The sequence below is a fragment of the Petromyzon marinus genome, chromosome 3 (assembly GCF_048934315.1).
Source record: "Petromyzon marinus isolate PM22_M1 ecotype Great Lakes invasive population chromosome 3, UKy_Petmar_22M1.pri1.0, whole genome shotgun sequence".
In the NCBI taxonomy this organism is placed as follows: Eukaryota; Metazoa; Chordata; class Hyperoartia; order Petromyzontiformes; family Petromyzontidae; genus Petromyzon; species Petromyzon marinus.
Window position 1 is genome coordinate 26,294,308 of NC_133669.1, and position 21,734 is coordinate 26,316,041.

The 21,734-nt window shown below is 49.8% G+C and overlaps 1 long non-coding RNA gene across 2 annotated transcripts in view; it reads left to right on the forward strand.

Annotated features, from left to right (window-relative positions):
• LOC142906119 (uncharacterized) overlaps window positions 1-18,877 on the forward strand; it is a 49,601-nt gene extending 30,724 nt beyond the window's left edge. For both annotated transcript variants that reach the window (XR_012930066.1, XR_012930065.1), the window contains 3 exons: window positions 1,005-3,791; window positions 4,274-4,360; window positions 17,140-18,877. This is a non-coding gene — a long non-coding RNA (uncharacterized LOC142906119). The remainder of the gene's footprint in view (window positions 1-1,004; window positions 3,792-4,273; window positions 4,361-17,139) is intronic.
• Window positions 18,878-21,734: the final 2,857 nt, after the last annotated feature.

The window sequence follows — 21,734 nt, forward strand, 5'->3', positions numbered from 1 at the left end:
TATTCGTCTCGCTTTATCATGCAACTTTGTTGATTTTCTATTACAATGGAATATTAATGAATTAACCATGTTTCTTCTAATATTATGTGTTTATCATGTGGTTAGTAACTTTATTTGATAATATACATTTGTTAAACGTTATAAAGTATGTTTTATGGGTGGGAAAGGGGTAACTTTTGATGCTATGGAAACAAATTAAGCCTTTAACATGTTTTTCCTATACTTGCCTAATGACCAAATTATAGTCGACCCTTCTGCACCGCGACTTTCCCCATTGCGGTTTCAATATATTGCAGGGTCGTTATAAGAAATAAAATGGGAATTTTTGGGGAGTTTTTGGGAGTTTTGCGAAAGCCACAGATGACACGCGAAGGTCAGCAGACGACACAAAAAGTTTAGGGACTCATAAATCCATAAAATATATGTACAGTACTGTATAATATTAATCTATTGTATCTTTCAATACCATAAATATACACAATTTATTTTTTAAAGTTACATTTTGTAAAAAGTTAAGTTTGCTAAAAGAACTCAAGCCAGCAGACGACACGCAAAGGCTGAACATGTAGAGATAATTTGAAAAGTTTAGTAACTGGAGGTGCTTGCTTCGCTTACCAAAGGGACCAAAACATTTAACTTGGTTTTTCCAGATCGCGGGGCCTGCACCGCTAACCCCCGCGATGTGGAAGGGTCGACTGTACTTGTTTAATTACCAACTTACTTAATGACCGTATTCATGTAACCAATTACCGTCGTTAAGAGGGGTTTCATTCTACATGTGTGGGGGTAAAAAACTCAGGAGATGGGATCTGATATTGATGCTAGCACCGGAAGTTGCTCATGTATTCGCTTAGGCGAGCGTGTGTGTATACGGTGTGTGGAATGTGTACGCGCCCAGGATGAGCATTACGGTCGCATGCGGTGCATTTCTTAAAGCCACGGAAGAATGAGCATACGGCCCTGTATGCTCGAACCAGACGTGACTTCTTCTTCTCTTTCTGCAGGGGTTCACCCCACTGTCTAGTCTCCTCCTTGGCGGATGCCTCTGAGTGGATTGATGTGTCCACAACAGGGACACACTGACTCGGCACTTCCTCATCCCTCGGCACTTCCTCGTCCCTCGGAATTTCCTCATCCCTCGGAATTTCCTCATCCCTCAGCCAGCTGTGCGCCAGTGCCTCTGCTGGTGTCATCCGCAGAGCTGGATCCCATCTGTTGAGACACATAGAAATATATGGCACACGTGGCAAGGGTGATAATGATGTAAGTATTTACGTGCATTTTTTTCTCTTACTGTGTCCATTAACTTACGTGTGTATGTTCAACTTATTTCGCACCATACATAGCCAACCGTGCCAATTGCAGGTACGGGTGAAGGACAACAAACTACATTCAATCATGAGTTTAAAAAAAGTAGTTTTCAATCTATATTTAAAAGTTAATTGCCCCAGTGGTGTTGTGGTTAATTTGTGGTTCATTTGTGGTAAGCACTTTGTGTGTATTGAGTGTGATGTATTCGTTTAGCAAGTGTAATCCAATGCAGCTCCGTGAACACTGGACGGACATGGTTGGATCTTGCAAATAATCTTGTACATGCTGCAGCTTCCTAATGCTTTTTGCAGACGTCCCGTAGACTAGTGAGTTGCAATAATCTAACCTATACGCCACGATGTTGGCTATGTCATGACTCAATAGTGGCTGATTGTGTCATAGAGCCCTGATTAAAAAAAAATTGCAGGACCTGACTATATGAAAAAGGGAGAAGCATAAATCCTCCACTATTGGTGATGACTGGCAGATGAACCTGTTCTCCCCACTGTGCCACCTTGATGTATTTTTCCCCCTGGTGGTCCGTCATTGTGAACATCGCTCCACCACCCTCAATTGTTGTTGGAGGGTCAATGCTTACAACTGTCCAGTAGCCTCAAGGTACGTGTAGCCTGGCGTTGCCCAGTGGCATCCTTCACCGAGCCCCCTCCACATACATGATATACATATATCGATATATGTTCCTTTTAAGGGCTTTCATGTAAGAGTATGTGAGTCTATTGGTTTCTATAAGTGTATAGACCATGTGAGTGTATGAGTCTGGGTCTTTATATGTGTATGGACACGTCAGTGCATGTGAGTCTATTTGTCTATGTATTTGTAAATGTATGGCTGATGTAAGTGTATGCAAGTTTGTGGGTCTCTATGTAAGTGTGTGGACATTAAGGGCCTTCATGATGGTGGGCAATCTCAGGTGAAGCTATGTGGCCAGAAGTCAGAGCCATTCCCTGTTTACCTTGGGGTGCGAACGGGATGTCCTCTGCCTCCCACATTATTTAATGTGGCTGATCGATGCCTGGGTGGGGTCGAGTAATGGCTCCCTATTGGTCAACCAAGTTATGTATGCTCATCTGGTGATTGCTGCTCACTCAGAGGCGAAGTTAGAAGCACAGATGTTGAACCTGGAGTGTACTACTGAGAGGTGTGGTCTTACCATCAGTTGCACCAAAACTAAGCACTTGCCTGGGTATTTTGTATCATCAAACATTCCACACCCTCAGCTCCCTGTTTGTCATGGAACAGTTGTGGAGAGAGTGGAGAGTTTCCCAAACCTGGCCAGTGTGCTTATGACCAGCTCTGGTTCGACAGCAGAGGTTTCACTCTGAATCAGCAGTATTTCGGCGTTTATTTATCGGCTGAGCAATGCTGTTTGGAAGCTACCTAGTTTGTCGCTCCATACGAAGCTTCAGATCTTCTCGGGCACAGTCATGCCCTCTCTTCTCGATGCTTGTGAAACGTGGACCCCTCTAAAGGAACATCTGTGCCTGTTAGGGACGTTTAGGCTGGCCTTCCTTCGATCCATCCTAGGTTTAACCAGGCTGGATTGTGTGAGGAACTCACACACTTCGGGGCTAATGGCAGATATTGGTATGGACCATGTGAGTGTATGACAGTATATGGGTCTCTCTTTACGTGTGTAGTGTAATAACGCGGGCTGCTGACGAGGAAGCGGCAGAGGCAGCAGGGGGCAGTACACACGTCAGCAGAGGGAGATCTAAAGGGAAGCCCAGGAATAAATCGATCTGGAAGCCTGAGAACCCGCTAGTAGGTTCGAGAAAGAGGGCGGTGCAAAGGCGGGGCGAGGCCACGCCAGGGGAATAAAAGGGGGCCCGGAGCTCGGGGCTGTTGCTGGAAGTGGATCCCTTGGCCGTGTCGCCGTTCGTCACCTTCTTCGGTGCCGTCTCCGACCACCTTAGACGCCGCAAGCTAGACAGCCTGCAGACTGTTCCAGCTAGGTAGTACCTTCAAGAACATGGATGTGTGACTAGTGCGTACGCACGCGGGGCACATGTGGTTTCCTGACGTGTGGAATAAGGAAGGTCCCTTAAGAACCCTGTCTCCGACTGAGTCACTACACGTGCATGGACCATGTAAGTATGTGAGTCTGTGGGTCTCTATGTCAGTGCTTTTTTTACATGCAAGACTATGGACAATGGTGTTTAATGGGAGACATGGCTTGGAAGATGAAGAATAATCAGAATAAAGGGTGGAGCTAGTGATCGTTCGCCAGTGATGTTAAACTATTAAACGCTTTTCTTTTTACCAGGTGACTGAATGGGAAAACCTCTCGGTGGTATGGTGGGGTCGGGGATGTGTTCTTACTCCAGGCAGCGGCTAATGAAGTCGTGGAACTCCGAGTCCTGGCTCCCGAGTGCCAGGTAGAGGGGGTGACTGCCTGGGACCCTGCTTTGTCCGGACATCAAAGACATCCCCGAACCATCTGCAGGAATGATGCAGACCAGGTTAAACATCACAACATACCACAGCACCCTGGTACACCCACAGCGCAGAAACAAAATCTTTTAGTGCTCTGACATAGATCAGTGGGAGTGCTTTGACCGCTTGTTGCAGAAGTTCATGGTTCAAATTCTGCAAGCCGCCCTGGTTATTACTTCAGTATTAACCATATGATGCTTTGCGCTGTTTGATTTAAAATGGGACATTACAGACCTTGTGAAGTAATAAAATTATTGTGCTGGCGTTATGCCCGCTACTGTGAAATGACTGCAGTTGGTGTCTGTGAAACACAGCAGGCACCTTCCTTTGTGATAGCTTTGCATTCTAAGAATGATAGCGCAAATACCAAGTGCAATCAATAATTATTAACTATGATAACGCCTAGAGGTAAAGAAAGAAGAGCTATTTTAACTGTGATTTAATCTCTTTCAAACAAAACATTATTTTTTACCAGGTAAAGCCCACTGAACTATTGCCTCTTCTTCAGAGGCGACCAGGCAAAGGGGAGAGGATATGGTCCCGCAATGTACAGCAGCCAGGGTGGGGATCCACGCGACGACCTTCTACGTTGCAGGTGAGGGAGGAAATGTCTCCTTGCATCTGCAGCTTCCCAAAAACGTCCGATCTGATTGCTAAACGTGGTTTTGAGCATTGCCCTTCACATTACAGATGATTCTACTAAAATAATGATTACTAGTCACAACTGGTGTCTCTTTAATCGCTTGCACTTCATGGTACTTTAATTTGCTTGCCTGTGTCAGGTGGTGGAGAGCCTTAATGACACAAATTTGGGCAGATCACCATGAGGCCTAACCCTTCCCCAAAAAAGCATTACGAATTATATTGACTGCAAAAACACGTGTGGAAGTAGTTAACTATACAAAGTAATGCACCACTAAACTCTTAACAGACGCAGCTCTGCCTCAAACTTAACGCGCTTCCCCCGCTCGCCCCTTCACTCACCAAAGTACTTGTTTCTCCCAGGCGCGCCATCAATCAAATTCTGAGGAGGCATCCCGAGGGTCTACACACAATTTACAAAGAGACAATGATCACCCATACAGTATTGACACACTTGTGTGGCATGTTTTGTCTGTGAGCACCTACTGATGATGGCACAGCACCCAAGGCCACACCGCAGTAGCTATTTTACAAATCACTCTAGGTATTGATTGAATGCTGAGTCGATATTTGAGAGGCCAAGGACTGGTCCAACATTCAACACCACACGGTCAGGGCGCTAACCACTCAGCTACCACTCCCGATGGTTCTCGCATGCAGGCACACGGCAGTGTTATTGGCATGGCCCAGCAAAACCGCGTACGCAGCACATTGCAGAAGTTCACCGATCAATCCCAGTGACTGCCCTGGTCTTTCCTGCGGTATTAAACCACAAAATACTATGCACCATCTGCCTCATTCACAGCGGAGGTTATGGGTCCCGTGGCTTCATTTGAAATTGCTTATATGGTTGTGACAATTGTCTTCATTACAAGCAGTTGAGATGAAACAACAATAATTGGCGCGATAAATGCTTGTTCATCTGACAATTCAAATTGTTTGCAGGTGGTTTTAGGGTTACATGTGGCCAATCCGTGGCCTCACGCAATAATCTATCACGAGTCTTAACACCAGCTCTAAAAATCTATGCGTTCTGCTCACGGTTACCTTGACGGGTCTACGCCTGAGTAATTGGTTCTGTCACGCGGTTGAATGCAACTCAGTAGCTTGTGTGTGGACAACCCTGCAACCAGTCGCGAGCACTTGTATGCCTCTTTCTCACAGAAGAGACGACTTAAGTGGTCTGCTCAGGGAATTGTAAGTAACTATTTCCTGTCGCATGTTCTATTGGTCATACCAATTTTGAAGATTATGTTAATACCCTTGATGCGGAAATACTCGCTGAGAAGTGAACGTGGTTAGAAGCAATGACTGAGTTGGGCAATTTCAAGAGCAAATTGGTCATGAAATTGATGACAATAACGGAATTGTCAGTGTTACTGCTGTGTGGGCAATACCTCCATATAACACGGGAGCTGGTCGTGTTTGTTGATGGCCGGAAAGAGGATGCGTCCGGTAACCAACTCGGCCACTGTACAACCCAGTCCCCACATGTCAACCGGGAAAGATGACATGTGGCCCAGGTACGCGTCTGGGGCAAGGTACGCGTGGGAACAAAAAATCTGTGAACCTGTGAATTACAAAAGACAAATATCACAAATATAGTCTTTAACAGCAACACACAGGCACAAAAAAACAAGTATAAAAACATGTAATCACCCATAGATCTAGACACATGCACACACACAGGCGCAGAGATGCAAACACGTGTACACGCACACACACAAAACGTCCCCATATAGCCTTTAACAAATTTCTCTGGAATTTGCTTTTAGCGAGCACCTAATGAAGGCCTGAACAACACACACGAGGATGGGTGGCCAGCACCACGCCCATCCACCTTTGTCTCCTAAAGTGGTGGTGCCTATGCACCGCACATGGTACTCATTAATGGCTGAGTCGACCTAGGGGAGGCCCAGGACTGGTTCAGATATTCCCGAACGCACATTTTACTCCAGTCACCAGGATTGTAGTGCTGTCGACTAACCCCAACACTACGGTTCCTCAATGGATAAACAAAGAAAAGTTCCCCCGTGTAGCCTTAGACATTGTTGGGGCAAGTGCAATTAGTGACCACCTATGAAGTCTGGAACGACACTTGAAGGGGGTGGGTGACCTGCACCGTGCCTGGCCGCCTTTATCTCCTGAGTGGCATTGTTTACACACCACACCAGGTACTCATTTGAGACTGAGTCTACCTAGGGGAGGCCCATGACCAGTTCAGAAAACCGCCACTCGAACCTGGGTCGCCAGTTTCGTAGTGCAGTGTGCTAACCACTACACTACTCGATTTAAAGCTTTCGTGACTGCAAGGATTCATATTCTTTGGTTCTTTCGGTGAAGTCACGTAGAATGAGAATAAAATAATAAATTGATCAAATAAAATAACTCAATAATATTCTCACGAAGTTTCGGCCCTTCACCTGATGAAGGCCGCTTGTGTTGTGGCCGAAACGTCGTGAGAATATTATTGTGTTATTTTATTTGATCAATTTATTATTTTATTCTCATTCTACGTGACTTTACCGAAAGAAGCAAAGAATATAAACACTACACTACTGCTCCTCAAACTGCATAAACACACATTCTCACACTCAGCCACACACTCACGACTCACGTTGGCGTCCCACCAAAAAGCTGTTTTCAAAACTCATCATCCGGATGGTCCCTGCACCAGGCTCTTTAATCGACATGTTCCTCTAGACGATGGGCAGCAGAAGATATTCACTTTCAGAGGTTATGATAATAATGTCAACTTGTAATACGCCAATGCCACGCAGTATTCACTCTATCTGGAAGAGCGAGAACCACTCTGAGGCAGGAGGAGGGGCCACAGATGATGTTTCATCATCTGTGGCCCCGTGGGGCCCATATACGGCACCAGGCCCCCGCGTATGGGGGGGTGTGGACCCTGGGGTTTCGGGGTCCTTGAACGGTGGGGTTCTCCCTCGCTGGGGTCGCCCTCCATGGTTTTAGTCGCCGGACATTGACTACCATCTCCCGGCCCCTCTCTCCCCCTTGAATCAGTACCGTCCAGGGGGAGATCTGTCGCCCCAATATCCAGGGTACCCGGGCGCTCCGCTCCTGCCGCTGGTGTGCGGTCTCGCCTTGCGGGTAGGCCCGGACCCTAGCTTCTCGTAGGATCTCCATCAGGTGCTCCATGGGGTGGCTCCCTTCCTCCCGTTGCGGCGGAGGGACACCGAACAGCAGATCTGTAGACAGGCCAGACTCGCGACCAAACATCATTAGGAACAGGGTCTGTCCCGTGGATGTGTGTACCGTGGTGGCATAGGCGAACAGAGCATAGTTGAGGTGTTCGTCCCAGTCCTGTTGATTCGCGGCCGCCATGCGTATAAGGTTCCCGGCTAGGGTCTGGTTCATCCTCTCTACCATCCCATTTGCCTGGGGGTGATACGCCGTAGTTTGGTCCTTCTGGATCCCGAACTCCCGGCACAGCGCCTGGAATAGCTCTGCCTCGAACTCACTACCTTGGTCAGTAATGACTCATGCGGGGATCCCGTGCTTAAGCACGTAGTGTTCTACGAACGCTCGGGCCACTACGAGGGCTGTCTTATCGGGGATGGCCACCGCTACGGGATAGCGTGTGAAGTACTCCACCGCTACGAGAATATACCGGTTGCCCCGGTGGGATCGCGGGAATGGTCCCTGCAGGTCGATCCCAACTGGCTGGTTCATCCAGCTGACGCGGAACGGTCTCAGGAGTACCTGACACGCCCTGCACCCAGGCGGCCACGTCTTGAGCCAACTTGGGCCAGAGATACTGGTGACGCAGGGTTTCCCTAGTGCACCGTTCCCCGTCATGGCACCCGAGCGGGTGGTCGTGTACCAGCCTTAGCAGCTGGGGTCGCACCTGGGTGGGAACGCAGATGCATCCCGGCTGGCCGGCTTCGGTTAGTTCCCATACTACCCCGTTCTGCACACACAACCAGGCATACAAACCACTCCAGGGTCCTGGTAGGGCGTTCTTCTTCCCCCGTAAGGCCGTCTCCACCGCTGCCAGATCTGGATCCCGCAGCTGGGTCCGTCTCAGCTGCTCGTCGTCCAGGCCCGGGAAGGCACAGCCGACGTCCTCCTGGATCCGATCGGGTGGGGTTGGGCGACCCGTCGGGCCCCGGGGTGTCGGCTCCGTGCCTGTCGAGTGGTCCCCCGGGTCCCTGGTTCCCCCTGCCGGGGTCTCTGTTGCGCATACAGCACTGTCTCTCACCGGGGGGGGGGGGGGTTAGTCTCAGTGAGCTCCGGGGGGCCCACCACCTGCCGGCAATGGCCCCCCGTGAAGCACGGGCAGACTTCCTCCATCCTTTTCTCGGCGCACACCGCGGGCCGCCTTGACAAGGCGTCCGCGTTTGCGTGCGTACGCCCAGCTCGGTACTCTATTTGCAGGTTGTACTCCAGCAGCTGCGCCAGCCATCGGGCCATCTGCCTCCACGGTTCCTTGAATGTAAGGAGAAACTGCAGGGCATAATGGTCGGTGCACACCCGACATTTCCTGCCGTACAAATACGGTCGGAACTGTTTACACGCGAAGATCACGGCATACAGTTCTTGACAGGTCACGCAATAATTCAGCTCGGCTCCACTCGGGGTCCGACTGGCGTATGCAATGACCCGCTCCGTCCCACCCTGTACCTGTGACAGCACCGCGCCCAGCCCACTGCTGCAGGCGTCGGTGTCCAAGATAAAATCCGTGGTGAAATCGGGGAAAGCTAGGGTGGGGGTGTGGGTGAGGTGGTCTTTGAGGGTGGTGAAGGCCGTTTGGCAGGCCTCCGTCCATCGATAGGGGTTCTTAGGGGAGGTGAGTTGGGTGAGGGGCTGTGCAGTCTCGCTGAATCCCTTTACTAATCGACGATAATAGGTGGCGAGTCCCAAGAATGACCTGATCTCCGTCAGATTCCTGGGCCTTGGCCATTCCACTACGGCGCGCACCTTTTCCAGATCGGTGCACACCCCCGCCTCGCTAACTCGGTGTCCGAGGTACCCTACCTCCCGCTGCGCAATGTAACACTTACGCGGCTTGAGCTTGAGATGGGCTGTTAGCAGTCGCTGTTACACCTCTCGCAACCTGGACCAGTGCTCGGACAGAGATCTGCTGAACACTATCACGTCGTCCAGGTAAATCAGGCACTGTTCCCACTGTAAACCCCGCATTACCAACTCCATCAACCGCTGGAACGACGCGGGCGCGTTAGTGAGTCCGATCGGAAGCAGTCGAAACTCGAACAGCCCCATCGGGGTGGTAAATGCGGTTTTCGGCCGATCCTCCTCTGCCATCTCCACCTGCCAGTACCCGGACGCCAGATCGAGGGTGCAAAAATACCGTGCTCCTGCGAGGCTGTCAAAGGTGTCGTCGATGCGCGGTATGGGGAAGGCGTCGCCGAGGGTGACTGCGTTCAACTTTCGTTAATCAACGCAGAACCGGGTAGACCCGTCCTTTTTCGTCACTAGCACCACCGGGGCAGACCACGGGCTCATCGAGGGCTGGATTATGTTATCATCTAGCATATCCGCGACTGCCTCCTTGATCTGGGTCCGTTCAGGCGCGCCCACCCAGTATGCGGGGATTTTGATAGGTCGGGCTGCACCCGTGTCAATTGTGTGCTTAACAAGGTCTGTCCGACCTACATCCGAATCGTGCTCACTGAACACGTCGGCGTACTCCTGCAACAACCCGCGCAGCTGATCGGCCTCCCCCTTGGGTAAGTCCGCCCAAGGCACATGTAACGCGTCATGCAAGGGGATGATCTCGGCTCGGGGAATCGGACCGACCCGCCAGGCCAGAACCTGGTTGTCCTCGGGGCGGCCAGGGTCTTCCGCCCAGAGTGCGAACACCGAGTTGTTAGAGTGGCGCATGTGCAGGGGGTGTATGGTGCCTACTGTGGTGCGCCGTCGTAGCATCGCCGGGGTACTGTGTGGGTTAAACACCCAGCGTGGCTGACCCGACGACTCCGTACCGCTCTGCCAACTCCGGGTGAGGAGTTAGCATTACTTTGCCCGATGGTCGGTTTGTGGGGTCGGTGGAGGGTGTTGCCACTGGCACCAGCATCTCGGCAAATGGCCCGATTGTGACGGCCGACACCAGCATAGCGGCCACGGGTGTGAAGCGAGGGCGATTTGGCTTGGGTCCCAGGAACGGGATCCGCTCCCCACTGCCCTCCATGGTGGTGCATCGCTGGCGGGGCTGCACGTTGAGCCCCAGTTTCTCCAGGAGGTCCGTACCTGTAATACACTCGTGGCACAACACACTCGAGACGTAGAATTCCTGTGTGCACACCTGGTTTCCGAGACGGACCTCGAGGGAGATCCTTCCCAGCAACCCCATCCCGGCTCCGCTCGCTGTGTGCAGCACGCGATCTGGGGCCTGCAGGCGGCTCACGTCAACCCCGTGCACGCTGCAGTGCGCGGCGCTCACGAGTGAGGCTACGGCCCCCGTGTCCAGTAGGATCCGGGTGCGCTGCCCATTCACCTGTCCTTCCACCAACGACGTGGCCCCCGTGATTCCCGCCACCAGCTCCCGCAGCCAGTCGCCCGTGCTCACCATGTCCCTGGGTGTTGTGGTCGGAATCTGCATGGTGTCACTCGCTCACCATTATTATTATTGTCGTTCTGCAAAGGGACCGTGTTGACTGCACCCCTAGGTGGTCCACTCTCTAGGGGGCGTTGGCGTTTAACCGTGGCGCGTTTCTAGCGCGGGCGATCTGAGGACAGTCCCTTACGAGGTGCCCTTGACGGTCGCACAGGTAACATGCTCGGGGAAGGGCGGCGGCCCCGTAGGAGCCTCCCCGCCCGCTCCCTATTTCCCCTCCCGTATGCCGCTGCCCAGACTCCGCCTCTAGTCGGGCTACCCTCCCGGCCAGCCCTCCCACCTCGGTCTGAACCGTCTCCACTGTAGTCTGCAGCACAGTCATGTGTGCCCGTACTTGGGTTACCTTGTTGTCCACTTGGGTTATTCTCTCACCCACTTGGGTTACCTTGTTGTCCACTTGGATTATTCTTTCACCTACTTAGGTTACCTTGTTGAGATGCTTACAGTTCATGTCTGGCTGCCACCACGCCGTGCGAGTTAAGGATCGCTGGATTTTCTCTGCGGCCAGCTCCTCAATCACCTCAGTCGTGTACCCTGGGCGTGCGATCTTTGTTAGCTCGCGCACATCCTCGGCATAATCGCGCAGGTCCTCGCCGGGTTGGCGATGGCGTGCCTCTAAGGCCGCTTTTGCCTCCTCATTGCGCGTACCGAAACGCAGATCAAGTCGGCGAATCAGCTCCTCTAGCTGTGTCTGCGCGCTTGTGGGTAGGGCTTCCAAAAAATCGGCTGCCCGCCCATCCAGATTCATATTAAGTTGACGTAACGCCTGCGCGTCCGTCCACCGAGGATGTTGCGGGCAAACGCTTTCCACGAAGGGGTACCCCGGCCTGTGAATATATGCCTTATTTTCGCGTGGGGTAACGCTGGGGTTAGTACTGCTTCTGACGCCAAACTTTGGGGGCAAATGTCCCAAGCCATCACCGAATTGCCGGGGCCGTTGGCTCCCGACTCCCCCGCCACATTGATCCCACTACCCCTCGGCTGCTCTGTGGGGTTTGGGCTAGCGACCTCCACTACCCCGCCCTCCTGTGCTGCTGACCACGTCTGCATGTTTTAACCGATGGGTAGGGCGCGTCGCTTTACACTAGCGGTGCGCTGCGAGGCGGTGTACCGCGAGGAGCGCGTTCGCCCGTAAAAACTCACTCCCGCCCGTGAACAGACTTGCGCGGTGCGTGTCTCCCTCCCACCCCCGCTGCACGTGCACCGGTAATAACAAACGCGCCTCTACCCCCTGCCCATCCCAGTACACCAATCGCACGCGAGGGGGTTGGGGTCGACGGATGGGCGGGCGGGACGTTTGCCGTGCGCGCGCCGCCGATTGAGGAGGGTCGGCTGGCTCCGAGTTAAAGAGCCTGTTCGAACAGTCGCGCGAATACGTGCGCGCTCGGCGCTTTAGCTCGCTGCTTCTCGATTAGCAATCGCGCAGGCACACGACCACAACACCGTCGCACAGGCACACGAGCGCTAAACACCACCGTAAACAGCCGCATAGGCACGCGCACGCTAAGCGCTCCGCCCCAATGTAAACAACCTGTGGGTGCGCGCGACCACCAAGCACTCTTCACTCTCCTTTCCGCCGCAAACAGCCGCGTATGCGCACGAGCGCAAAACAGTACTGTACACACTCGTACCGGTATGCGAACACCAAACACTCCGTCTCCCTCCTCGCACTCACAGCGACCACGACACATCTTTATCCTCTATTAGCGGTTTTATTCCTCGCGAGTATCCCGCTAACTACGAGTGTCTGTGCGAGTCAGCAGGCCCTCCTAACCTATAACTCGAGGAGCCCAGATTCAGCTTATCTTGCCTATAGCTCCGCTTTCTACCCTCTATTCAATAGCCCAAACTTACCTCTCCTCTATTTATGATTGCTTCCACTCTGTTGCGCTGAACGCTGTAGAAAGGCAATACTGTAAGTCGTTTCCGGAGAGGGTTGAGTCTAGCTGCGCTTGGCTCGTCGCACGGACGTCTCGAACGGCTGACCCTCCTGCCCCGTGGACCGTGATGATTTTACAGAAGAAGGCTTTTTTTACTGTCCCCCTCACCTCCTTTTTATCCTACCTGTCACCAAACATATTGCACGGACCCTACACATCATCGCCCGTGCCTTTTCATATTCGAGTCTATTAGCTTACTGATAACAAAAGGCACTCCGATGCTTTCGAAACCTATGCTGCCCGGGCCAATCGGAGGTCACGTTATTTTTATCTCTTTGTCATCGAGTCCCTAATCCCATTCATAATAAAGGTGCACTGTGGTTCTCACACCCCAGGTGGCCCAGTCCATTCAGATGTTGGATATTCTTACCCCTTTATTATCTAGATCCCTGATCCTAACAAAGGCACAAAAGGCATTCAGATGCTTCCGCCCCTCGTCGCCCTTCTCATTCAAAGGCCTGAATGCTCCTATCCTGTTGTAATTTGGATCCGTGAGCTCACCTATAATCAGGGGCATTCAGTTCCTAATTCCATCTATAACAACAGGCATCTCGTGGTTCACACGTCCCGTGCCGCGTGTGTAATTTCGTCCGTGGTGGCTTTACGGCCTCCGCCGCGACTACGTGATTTTAATATCAGGTCACGGCGCTGCGGTTCGTGTCAGCTACGGGGGGAGATCGGCCAAATTTCCGGCCGTAGGAAACCATGAAACTTAATCCCATTAGGGACTTCTGGAAAAAAACCTATCGGCCAGGTGATCTCCCCTTCCGGCGTTCGTGCGGGGGGGGGGGGGTGCGGCAAAGTGCGCTACGTCGGCGTTGTCACACCCCAGGGGTGGTGTCGCGGTGGTGGGCACGGTCCCCAACGGAGCTACTCCGCCGTGGTGGCACCACATAATTCCTGCAGTCACGAAAGCTTCGAATCTAATTTCACCCACATCATCACCCACATCATAATCTTCATCCACATCATCATCGACATCATCACCAACATCATTATTATCCACATCATAATCATAATCTACATCATCATCGACATCAGTATCATCCACATCATCATGACCACCCACATCATCTTCAGCCACATCAGCATCCTCCACATAACCCTCATCCACATAACCATCATCCACATCACCATGACCAACCACCATCGTCTTCGGCCACATCACGATGTGTTTCTCTATCTTTGTGTCTGTGTTTTTGTATTCCTCGTGACCGTGTCCCTGTCACTGTTTCTGTGTCTCAGTGTTTCTGTGTTTTTGTGTTTACGTATCTCTATTTTTCTGTATGTCTCTTTGCCACTGTGACTGTGTTTCTGTGTCTCTGTGTGTTTTTGTGTCTTCATGATTCTGTGTCGCTGTGTTTATTTCTGTGTCTGTGTCTCTCTCTTGCACTGAGTGTTCTGCACTCTTTTCACGTCAGGGAAGCCGTCCCCTCCTTATCTAATGACGTCATCAACCAATGAACTGGTCACTTTTTTTGCAATGACCCTTCTCCATGTCATCAATAATAGCGTAGCATGTGAGGCTTTGACTGAATTAAAATATGCAATAGGCACAATAGGCGACGTTTTGGGAAATGGTCTTCCTTTCTTCTTCATACCACATTCACAGAGAAGCCAGGAGAGAGGCAGATTGGATGCTAAGAGCTGCAGGCATGCATTGGTTTACACCATGGGCCTGGGGCCCGATGAGAATCACATTTCACACGAGTTTCAACGTTCAGGTTCTCATCAGCGGCAGAGTCAGGCTCGATTGAGCCTGATGAAGGTGAATCTGCTGCTGATGAGACAATGAAAGTCAAAACCGGTCCAGAGTATTGCTGGAACTGAACAAATGGTTCAAGCAAGCCTGACTCTTGATGAGACACTGAATGTTAAAACCGGTCCAGAGTTTTACTTGTAAGAACAAATGGTTAAAGTGAGCCAGAGAGGCCCTCTGATGCTTTGTCTTCATCGGCCTTGATAGCAAGCCGAGTGTTACAGAGTATCAGAGGAGGTGGGAGTGTGCGTATTTGCTTTTTCGGAGTTGGTGGGATGCTAAGTTTACCAAACTAAAGTGAGCATCCAACGCCCTGCATAAACATAAAGGGCCGGTTGACTCTGCCCACGTATGTATGTTGAACTTCTTTCGCAGTATATGTAGCCAACCTTACTAATCGAAAGTCCACGCGTGTACATTAAAGTCATCACCATCTTAACCACACGTTCAGGGCGGTGCATGAGGTCTCGAGGCTTAATTTTTGCAGTGTGTAGATGATAGAGGTTTTTGGGAGGCACCTGGGGCCCAAAGGTGCGGTAGAGGTAATGGACACTTTGACCAGAGGAAAAAACTGCACCACGTAATGTGTAAACACATCATAGCGGTAGTCAAGTCGACAGGCTGAGTTTATTGATTGCAAGGGCCCTTAATCAGACCATGCTGAAAGTGACTCATCGGGGCCACTGTGCATCAGCGTCCACACCGAGTGGAACCGTTCTATGCATGATGAGGCACAAGTCCCACCGTGGGTTTCAAGGGGGAGTCGGTGAAGTCAAGACCCAGACCCCTCCCCGTCCCCTCCCCCGCTCATGTGAACTCCGAGTTGCATGACATACAGACGAGTTTGAGACGATGTTACGAATATTGTATTTTTATTACGTCTTTTAAACCAACAATGGTACTTATATAACTATGAATAAAATTAATCTTAACTGTTAACAGGTGGCCTTGGTACTTGCCCTTTTTGGCTTCATCTGTGATATCACCAGGCCACCTCAGCTCTCAAATGCTGGTTCAGCTATGCCCTTCCATGTCCTGGAAACCGTGGCGAGGTCATCCTCTGAGGACTGCCCGGATGAAAACCAGGATGGCAGGGCCCAGCTTAGGGCTAACTACACTAATGGGCTAGTCCCATGTGTGTGGTGTGTGTAGTGTGTACAGTCAGTTCTGCTATAAAGCATGTTTTCATCACGCAAATATTGTATTAAGGAACACATTCTTTTTATGACGCGGATGAGAATTGGATAAACGCGATTGAGTGAATAGAACTATGCCGTGCGAGTTGGAATAAGCGGTTGTATGGCTGCCTCGGCATAAGATCACGCAAGGCGAATCTAGCTGCTACCCATGCACCTCAGTCATTGTTCAGCCTGCATACGCATCTCGCGTGTCATCGCGGACTGTGTTTTACTCTACAATATTGCTGTATTCGTCTCGCTTTATCATGCAACTTTGTTGATTTTCTATTACAATGGAATATTAATGAATTAACCATGTTTCTTCTAATATTATGTGTTTATCATGTGGTTAGTAACTTTATTTGATAATATACATTTGTTAAACGTTATAAAGTATGTTTTATGGGTGGAAAAGGGGTAACTTTTGATGCTATGGAAACAAATTAAGCCTTTAACATGTTTTTCCTATACTTGCCTAATGACCAAATTATAGTCGACCCTTCTGCACCGCGACTTTCCCCATTGCGGTTTCAATATATTGCAGGGTCGTTATAAGAAATAAAATGGGAATTTTTGGGGAGTTTTTGGGAGTTTTGCGAAAGCCACAGATGACACGCGAAGGTCAGCAGACGACACAAAAAGTTTAGGGACTCATAACTCCATAAAATATATGTACAGTACTGTATAATATTAATCTATTGTATCTTTCAATACCATAAATATACACAATTTATTTTTTAAAGTTACATTTTGTAAAAAGTTAAGTTTGCTAAAAGAACTCAAAAGCCAGCAGACGACACGCAAAGGCTGAACATGTAGAGATAATTTGAAAAGTTTAGTAACTGGAGGTGCTTGCTTCGCTCACCAAAGGGACCAAAACATTTAACTTGGTTTTTCCAGATCGCGGGGCCTGCACCGCTAACCCCCGCGATGTGGAAGGGTCGACTGTACTTGTTTAATTACCAACTTACTTAATGACCGTATTCATGTAACCAATTACCGTCGTTAAGAGGGGTTTCATTCTACATGTGTGGGGGTAAAAAACTCAGGAGATGGGATCTGATATTGATGCTAGCACCGGAAGTTGCTCATGTATTCGCTTAGGCGAGCGTGTGTGTATACGGTGTGTGGAATGTGTACGCGCCCAGGATGAGCATTACGGTCGCATGCGGTGCATTTCTTAAAGCCACGGAAGAATGAGCATACGGCCCTGTATGCTCGAACCAGACGTGACTTCTTCTTCTCTTTCTGCAGGGGTTCACCCCACTGTCTAGTCTCCTCCTTGGCGGATGCCTCTGAGTGGATTGATGTGTCCACAACAGGGACACACTGACTCGGCACTTCCTCATCCCTCGGCACTTCCTCGTCCCTCGGAATTTCCTCATCCCTCGGAATTTCCTCATCCCTCAGCCAGCTGTGCGCCAGTGCCTCTGCTGGTGTCATCCGCAGAGCTGGATCCCATCTGTTGAGACACATAGAAATATATGGCACACGTGGCAAGGGTGATAATGATGTAAGTATTTACGTGCATTTTTTTCTCTTACTGTGTCCATTAACTTACGTGTGTATGTTCAACTTATTTCGCACCATACATAGCCAACCGTGCCAATTGCAGGTACGGGTGAAGGACAACAAACTACATTCAATCATGAGTTTAAAAAAAGTAGTTTTCAATCTATATTTAAAAGTTAATTGCCCCAGTGGTGTTGTGGTTAATTTGTGGTTCATTTGTGGTAAGCACTTTGTGTGTATTGAGTGTGATGTATTCGTTTAGCAAGTGTAATCCAATGCAGCTCCGTGAACACTGGACGGACATGGTTGGATCTTGCAAATAATCTTGTACATGCTGCAGCTTCCTAATGCTTTTTGCAGACGTCCCGTAGACTAGTGAGTTGCAATAATCTAACCTATACGCCACGATGTTGGCTATGTCATGACTCAATAGTGGCTGATTGTGTCATAGAGCCCTGATTAAAAAAAAAATTGCAGGACCTGACTATATAAAAAAGGGAGAAGCATAAATCCTCCACTATTGGTGATGACTGGCAGATGAACCTTCTGTTCTCCCCACTGTGCCACCTTGATGTATTTTTCCCCCTGGTGGTCCGTCATTGTGAACATCGCTCCACCACCCTCAATTGTTGTTGGAGGGTCAATGCTTACAACTGTCCAGTAGCCTCAAGGTACGTGTAGCCTGGCGTTGCCCAGTGGCATCCTTCACCGAGCCCCCTCCACATACATGATATACATATATCGATATATGTTCCTTTTAAGGGCTTTCATGTAAGAGTATGTGAGTCTATTGGTTTCTATAAGTGTATAGACCATGTGAGTGTATGAGTCTGGGTCTTTATATGTGTATGGACACGTCAGTGCATGTGAGTCTATTTGTCTATGTATTTGTAAATGTATGGCTGATGTAAGTGTATGCAAGTTTGTGGGTCTCAATGTAAGTGTGTGGACATTAAGGGCCTTCATGATGGTGGGCAATCTCAGGTGAAGCTATGTGGCCAGAAGTCAGAGCCATTCCCTGTTTACCTTGGGGTGCGAACGGGATGTCCTCTGCCTCCCACATTATTTAATGTGGCTGATTGATGCCTGGGTGGGGTCGAGTAATGGCTCCCTATTGGTCAACCAAGTTATGTATGCTCGTCTGGTGATTGCTGCTCACTCAGAGGCGAAGTTAGAAGCACAGATGTTGAACCTGGAGTGTACTACTGAGAGGTGTGGTCTTACCATCAGTTGCACCAAAACTAAGCACTTGCCTGGGTATTTTGTATCATCAAACATTCCACACCCTCAGCTCCCTGTTTGTCATGGAACAGTTGTGGAGAGAGTGGAGAGTTTCCCAAACCTGGCCAGTGTGCTTATGACCAGCTCTGGTTCGACAGCAGAGGTTTCACTCTGAATCAGCAGTATTTCGGCGTTTATTTATCGGCTGAGCAATGCTGTTTGGAAGCTACCTAGTTTGTCGCTCCATACGAAGCTTCAGATCTTCTTGGGCACAGTCATGCCCTCTCTTCTCGATGCTTGTGAAACGTGGACCCCTCTAAAGGAACATCTGTGCCTGTTAGGGACGTTTAGGCTGGCCTTCCTTCGATCCATCCTAGGTTTAACCAGGCTGGATTGTGTGAGGAACTCACACACTTCGGGGCTAATGGCGGATATTGGTATGGACCATGTGAGTGTATGACAGTATATGGGTCTCTCTTTACGTGTGTAGTGTAATAACGCGGGCTGCTGACGAGGAAGCGGCAGAGGCAGCAGGGGGCAGTACACACGTCAGCAGAGGGAGATCTAAAGGGAAGCCCAGGAATAAATCGATCTGGAAGCCTGAGAACCCGCTAGTAGGTTCGAGAAAGAGGGCGGTGCAAGGGCGGGGCGAGGCCACGCCAGGGGAATAAAAGGGGGCCCGGGACCGGAGCTCGGGGCTGTTGCTGGAAGTGGATCCCTTGGCCGTGTCGCCGTTCGTCACCTTCTTCGGTGCCGTCTCCGACCACCTTAGACGCCGCAAGCTAGACAGCCTGCAGACTGTTCCAGCTAGGTAGTACCTTCAAGAACATGGATGTGTGACTAGTGCGTACGCACGCGGGGCACATGTGGTTTCCTGACGTGTGGAATAAGGAAGGTCCCTTAAGAACCCTGTCTCCGACTGAGTCACTACACGTGCATGGACCATGTAAGTATGCGAGTCTGTGGGTCTCTATGTCAGTGCTTTTTTTACATGCAAGACTATGGACAATGGTGTTTAATGGGAGACATGGCTTGGAAGATGAAGAATAATCAGAATAAAGGGTGGAGCTAGTGATCGTTCGCCAGTGATGTTAAACTATTAAACGCTTTTCTTTTTACCAGGTGACTGAATGGGAAAACCTCTCGGTGGTATGGTGGGGGCGGGGGTGTGTTCTTACTCCAGGCAGCGGCTAATGAAGTCGTGGAACTCCGAGTCCTGGCTCCCGAGTGCCAGGTAGAGGGGGTGACTGCCTGGGACCCTGCTTTGTCCGGACATCAAAGACATCCCCGAACCATCTGCAGGAATGATGCAGACCAGGTTAAACATCACAACAAACCACAGCACCCTGGTACACCCACAGCGCAGAAACAAAATCTTTTAGTGCTCTGACATAGATCAGTGGGAGTGCTTTGACCGCTTGTTGCAGAAGTTCATGGTTCAAATTCTGCAAGCCGCCCTGGTTATTACTTCAGTATTAACCATATGATGCTTTGCGCTGTTTGATTTAAAATGGGACATTACAGACCTTGTGAAGTAATAAAATTACTGTGCTGGCGTTATGCCCGCTACTGTGAAATGACTGCAGTTGGTGTCTGTGAAACACAGCAGGCACCTTCCTTTGTGATAGCTTTGCATTCTAAGAATGATAGCGCAAATACCAAGTGCAATCAATAATTATTAACTATGATAAATCCTAGAGGTAAAGAAAGAAGAGCTATTTTAACTGTGATTTAATCTCTTTCAAACAAAACATTTTTTACCAGGTAAAGCCCACTGAACTATTGCCTCTTCTTCAGAGGCGACCAGGCAAAGGGGAGAGGATATGGTCCCGCAATGTACAGCAGCCAGGGTGGGGATCCACGCGACGACCTTCTACGTTGCAGGTGAGGGAGGAAACGTCTCCTTGCATCTGCAGCTTCCCAAAAACGTCCAATCTGATTGCTAAACGTGGTTTTGAGCATTGCCCTTCACATTACAGATGATTCTACTAAAATAATGATTACTAGTCACAACTGGTGTCTCTTTAATCGCTTGCACTTCATGGAACTTTTATTTGCTTGCCTGTGTCAGGTGGTGGAGAGCCTTAATGACACAAATTTGGGCAGATCACCATGAGGCCTAATCCTTCCCCAAAAAAGCATTACGAATTATATTGACTGCAAAAACACGTGTGGAAGTAGTTAACTATACAAAGTAATGCACCACTAAACTCTTAACAGACGCAGCTCTGCCTCAAACTTAACGTGCTTCCCCCGCTCGCCCCTTCACTCACCAAAGTACTTGTTTCTCCCAGGCGCGCCATCAATCAAATTCTGAGGAGGCATCCCGAGGGTCTACACACAATTTACAAAGAGACAATGATCACCCATACAGTATTGACACACTTGTGTGGCATGTTTTGTCTGTGAGCACCTACTGATGATGGCACAGCACCCAAGGCCACACCGCAGTAGCTATTTTACAAATCACTCTAGGTATTGATTGAATGCTGAGTCGATATTTGAGAGGCCAAGGACTGGTCCAACATTCAACACCACACGGTCAGGGCGCTAACCACTCAGCTACCACTCCCGATGGTTCTCGCATGCAGGCACACGGCAGTGTTATTGGCATGGCCCAGCAAAACCGCGTACGCAGCACATTGCAGAAGTTCACCGATCAATCCCAGTGACTGCCCTGGTCTTTCCTGCGGTATTAAACCACAAAATACTATGCACCATCTGCCTCATTCACAGTGGAGGTTATGGGTCCCGTGGCTTCATTTGAAATTGCTTATATGGTTGTGACAATTGTCTTCATTACAAGCAGTTGAGATGAAACAACAATAATTGGCGCGATAAATGCTTGTTCATCTGACAATTCAAATTGTTTGCAGGTGGTTTTAGGGTTACATGTGGCCAATCCGTGGCCTCACGCAATAATCTATCACGAGTCATAACACCAGCTCTAAAAATCTATGCGTTCTGCTCACGGTTACCTTGACGGGTCTACGCCTGAGTAATTGGTTCTGTCACGCGGTTGAATGCAACTCAGTAGCTTGTGTGTGGACAACCCTGCAACCAGTCGCGAGCACTTGTATGCCTCTTTCTCACAGAAGAGACGACTTAAGTGGTCT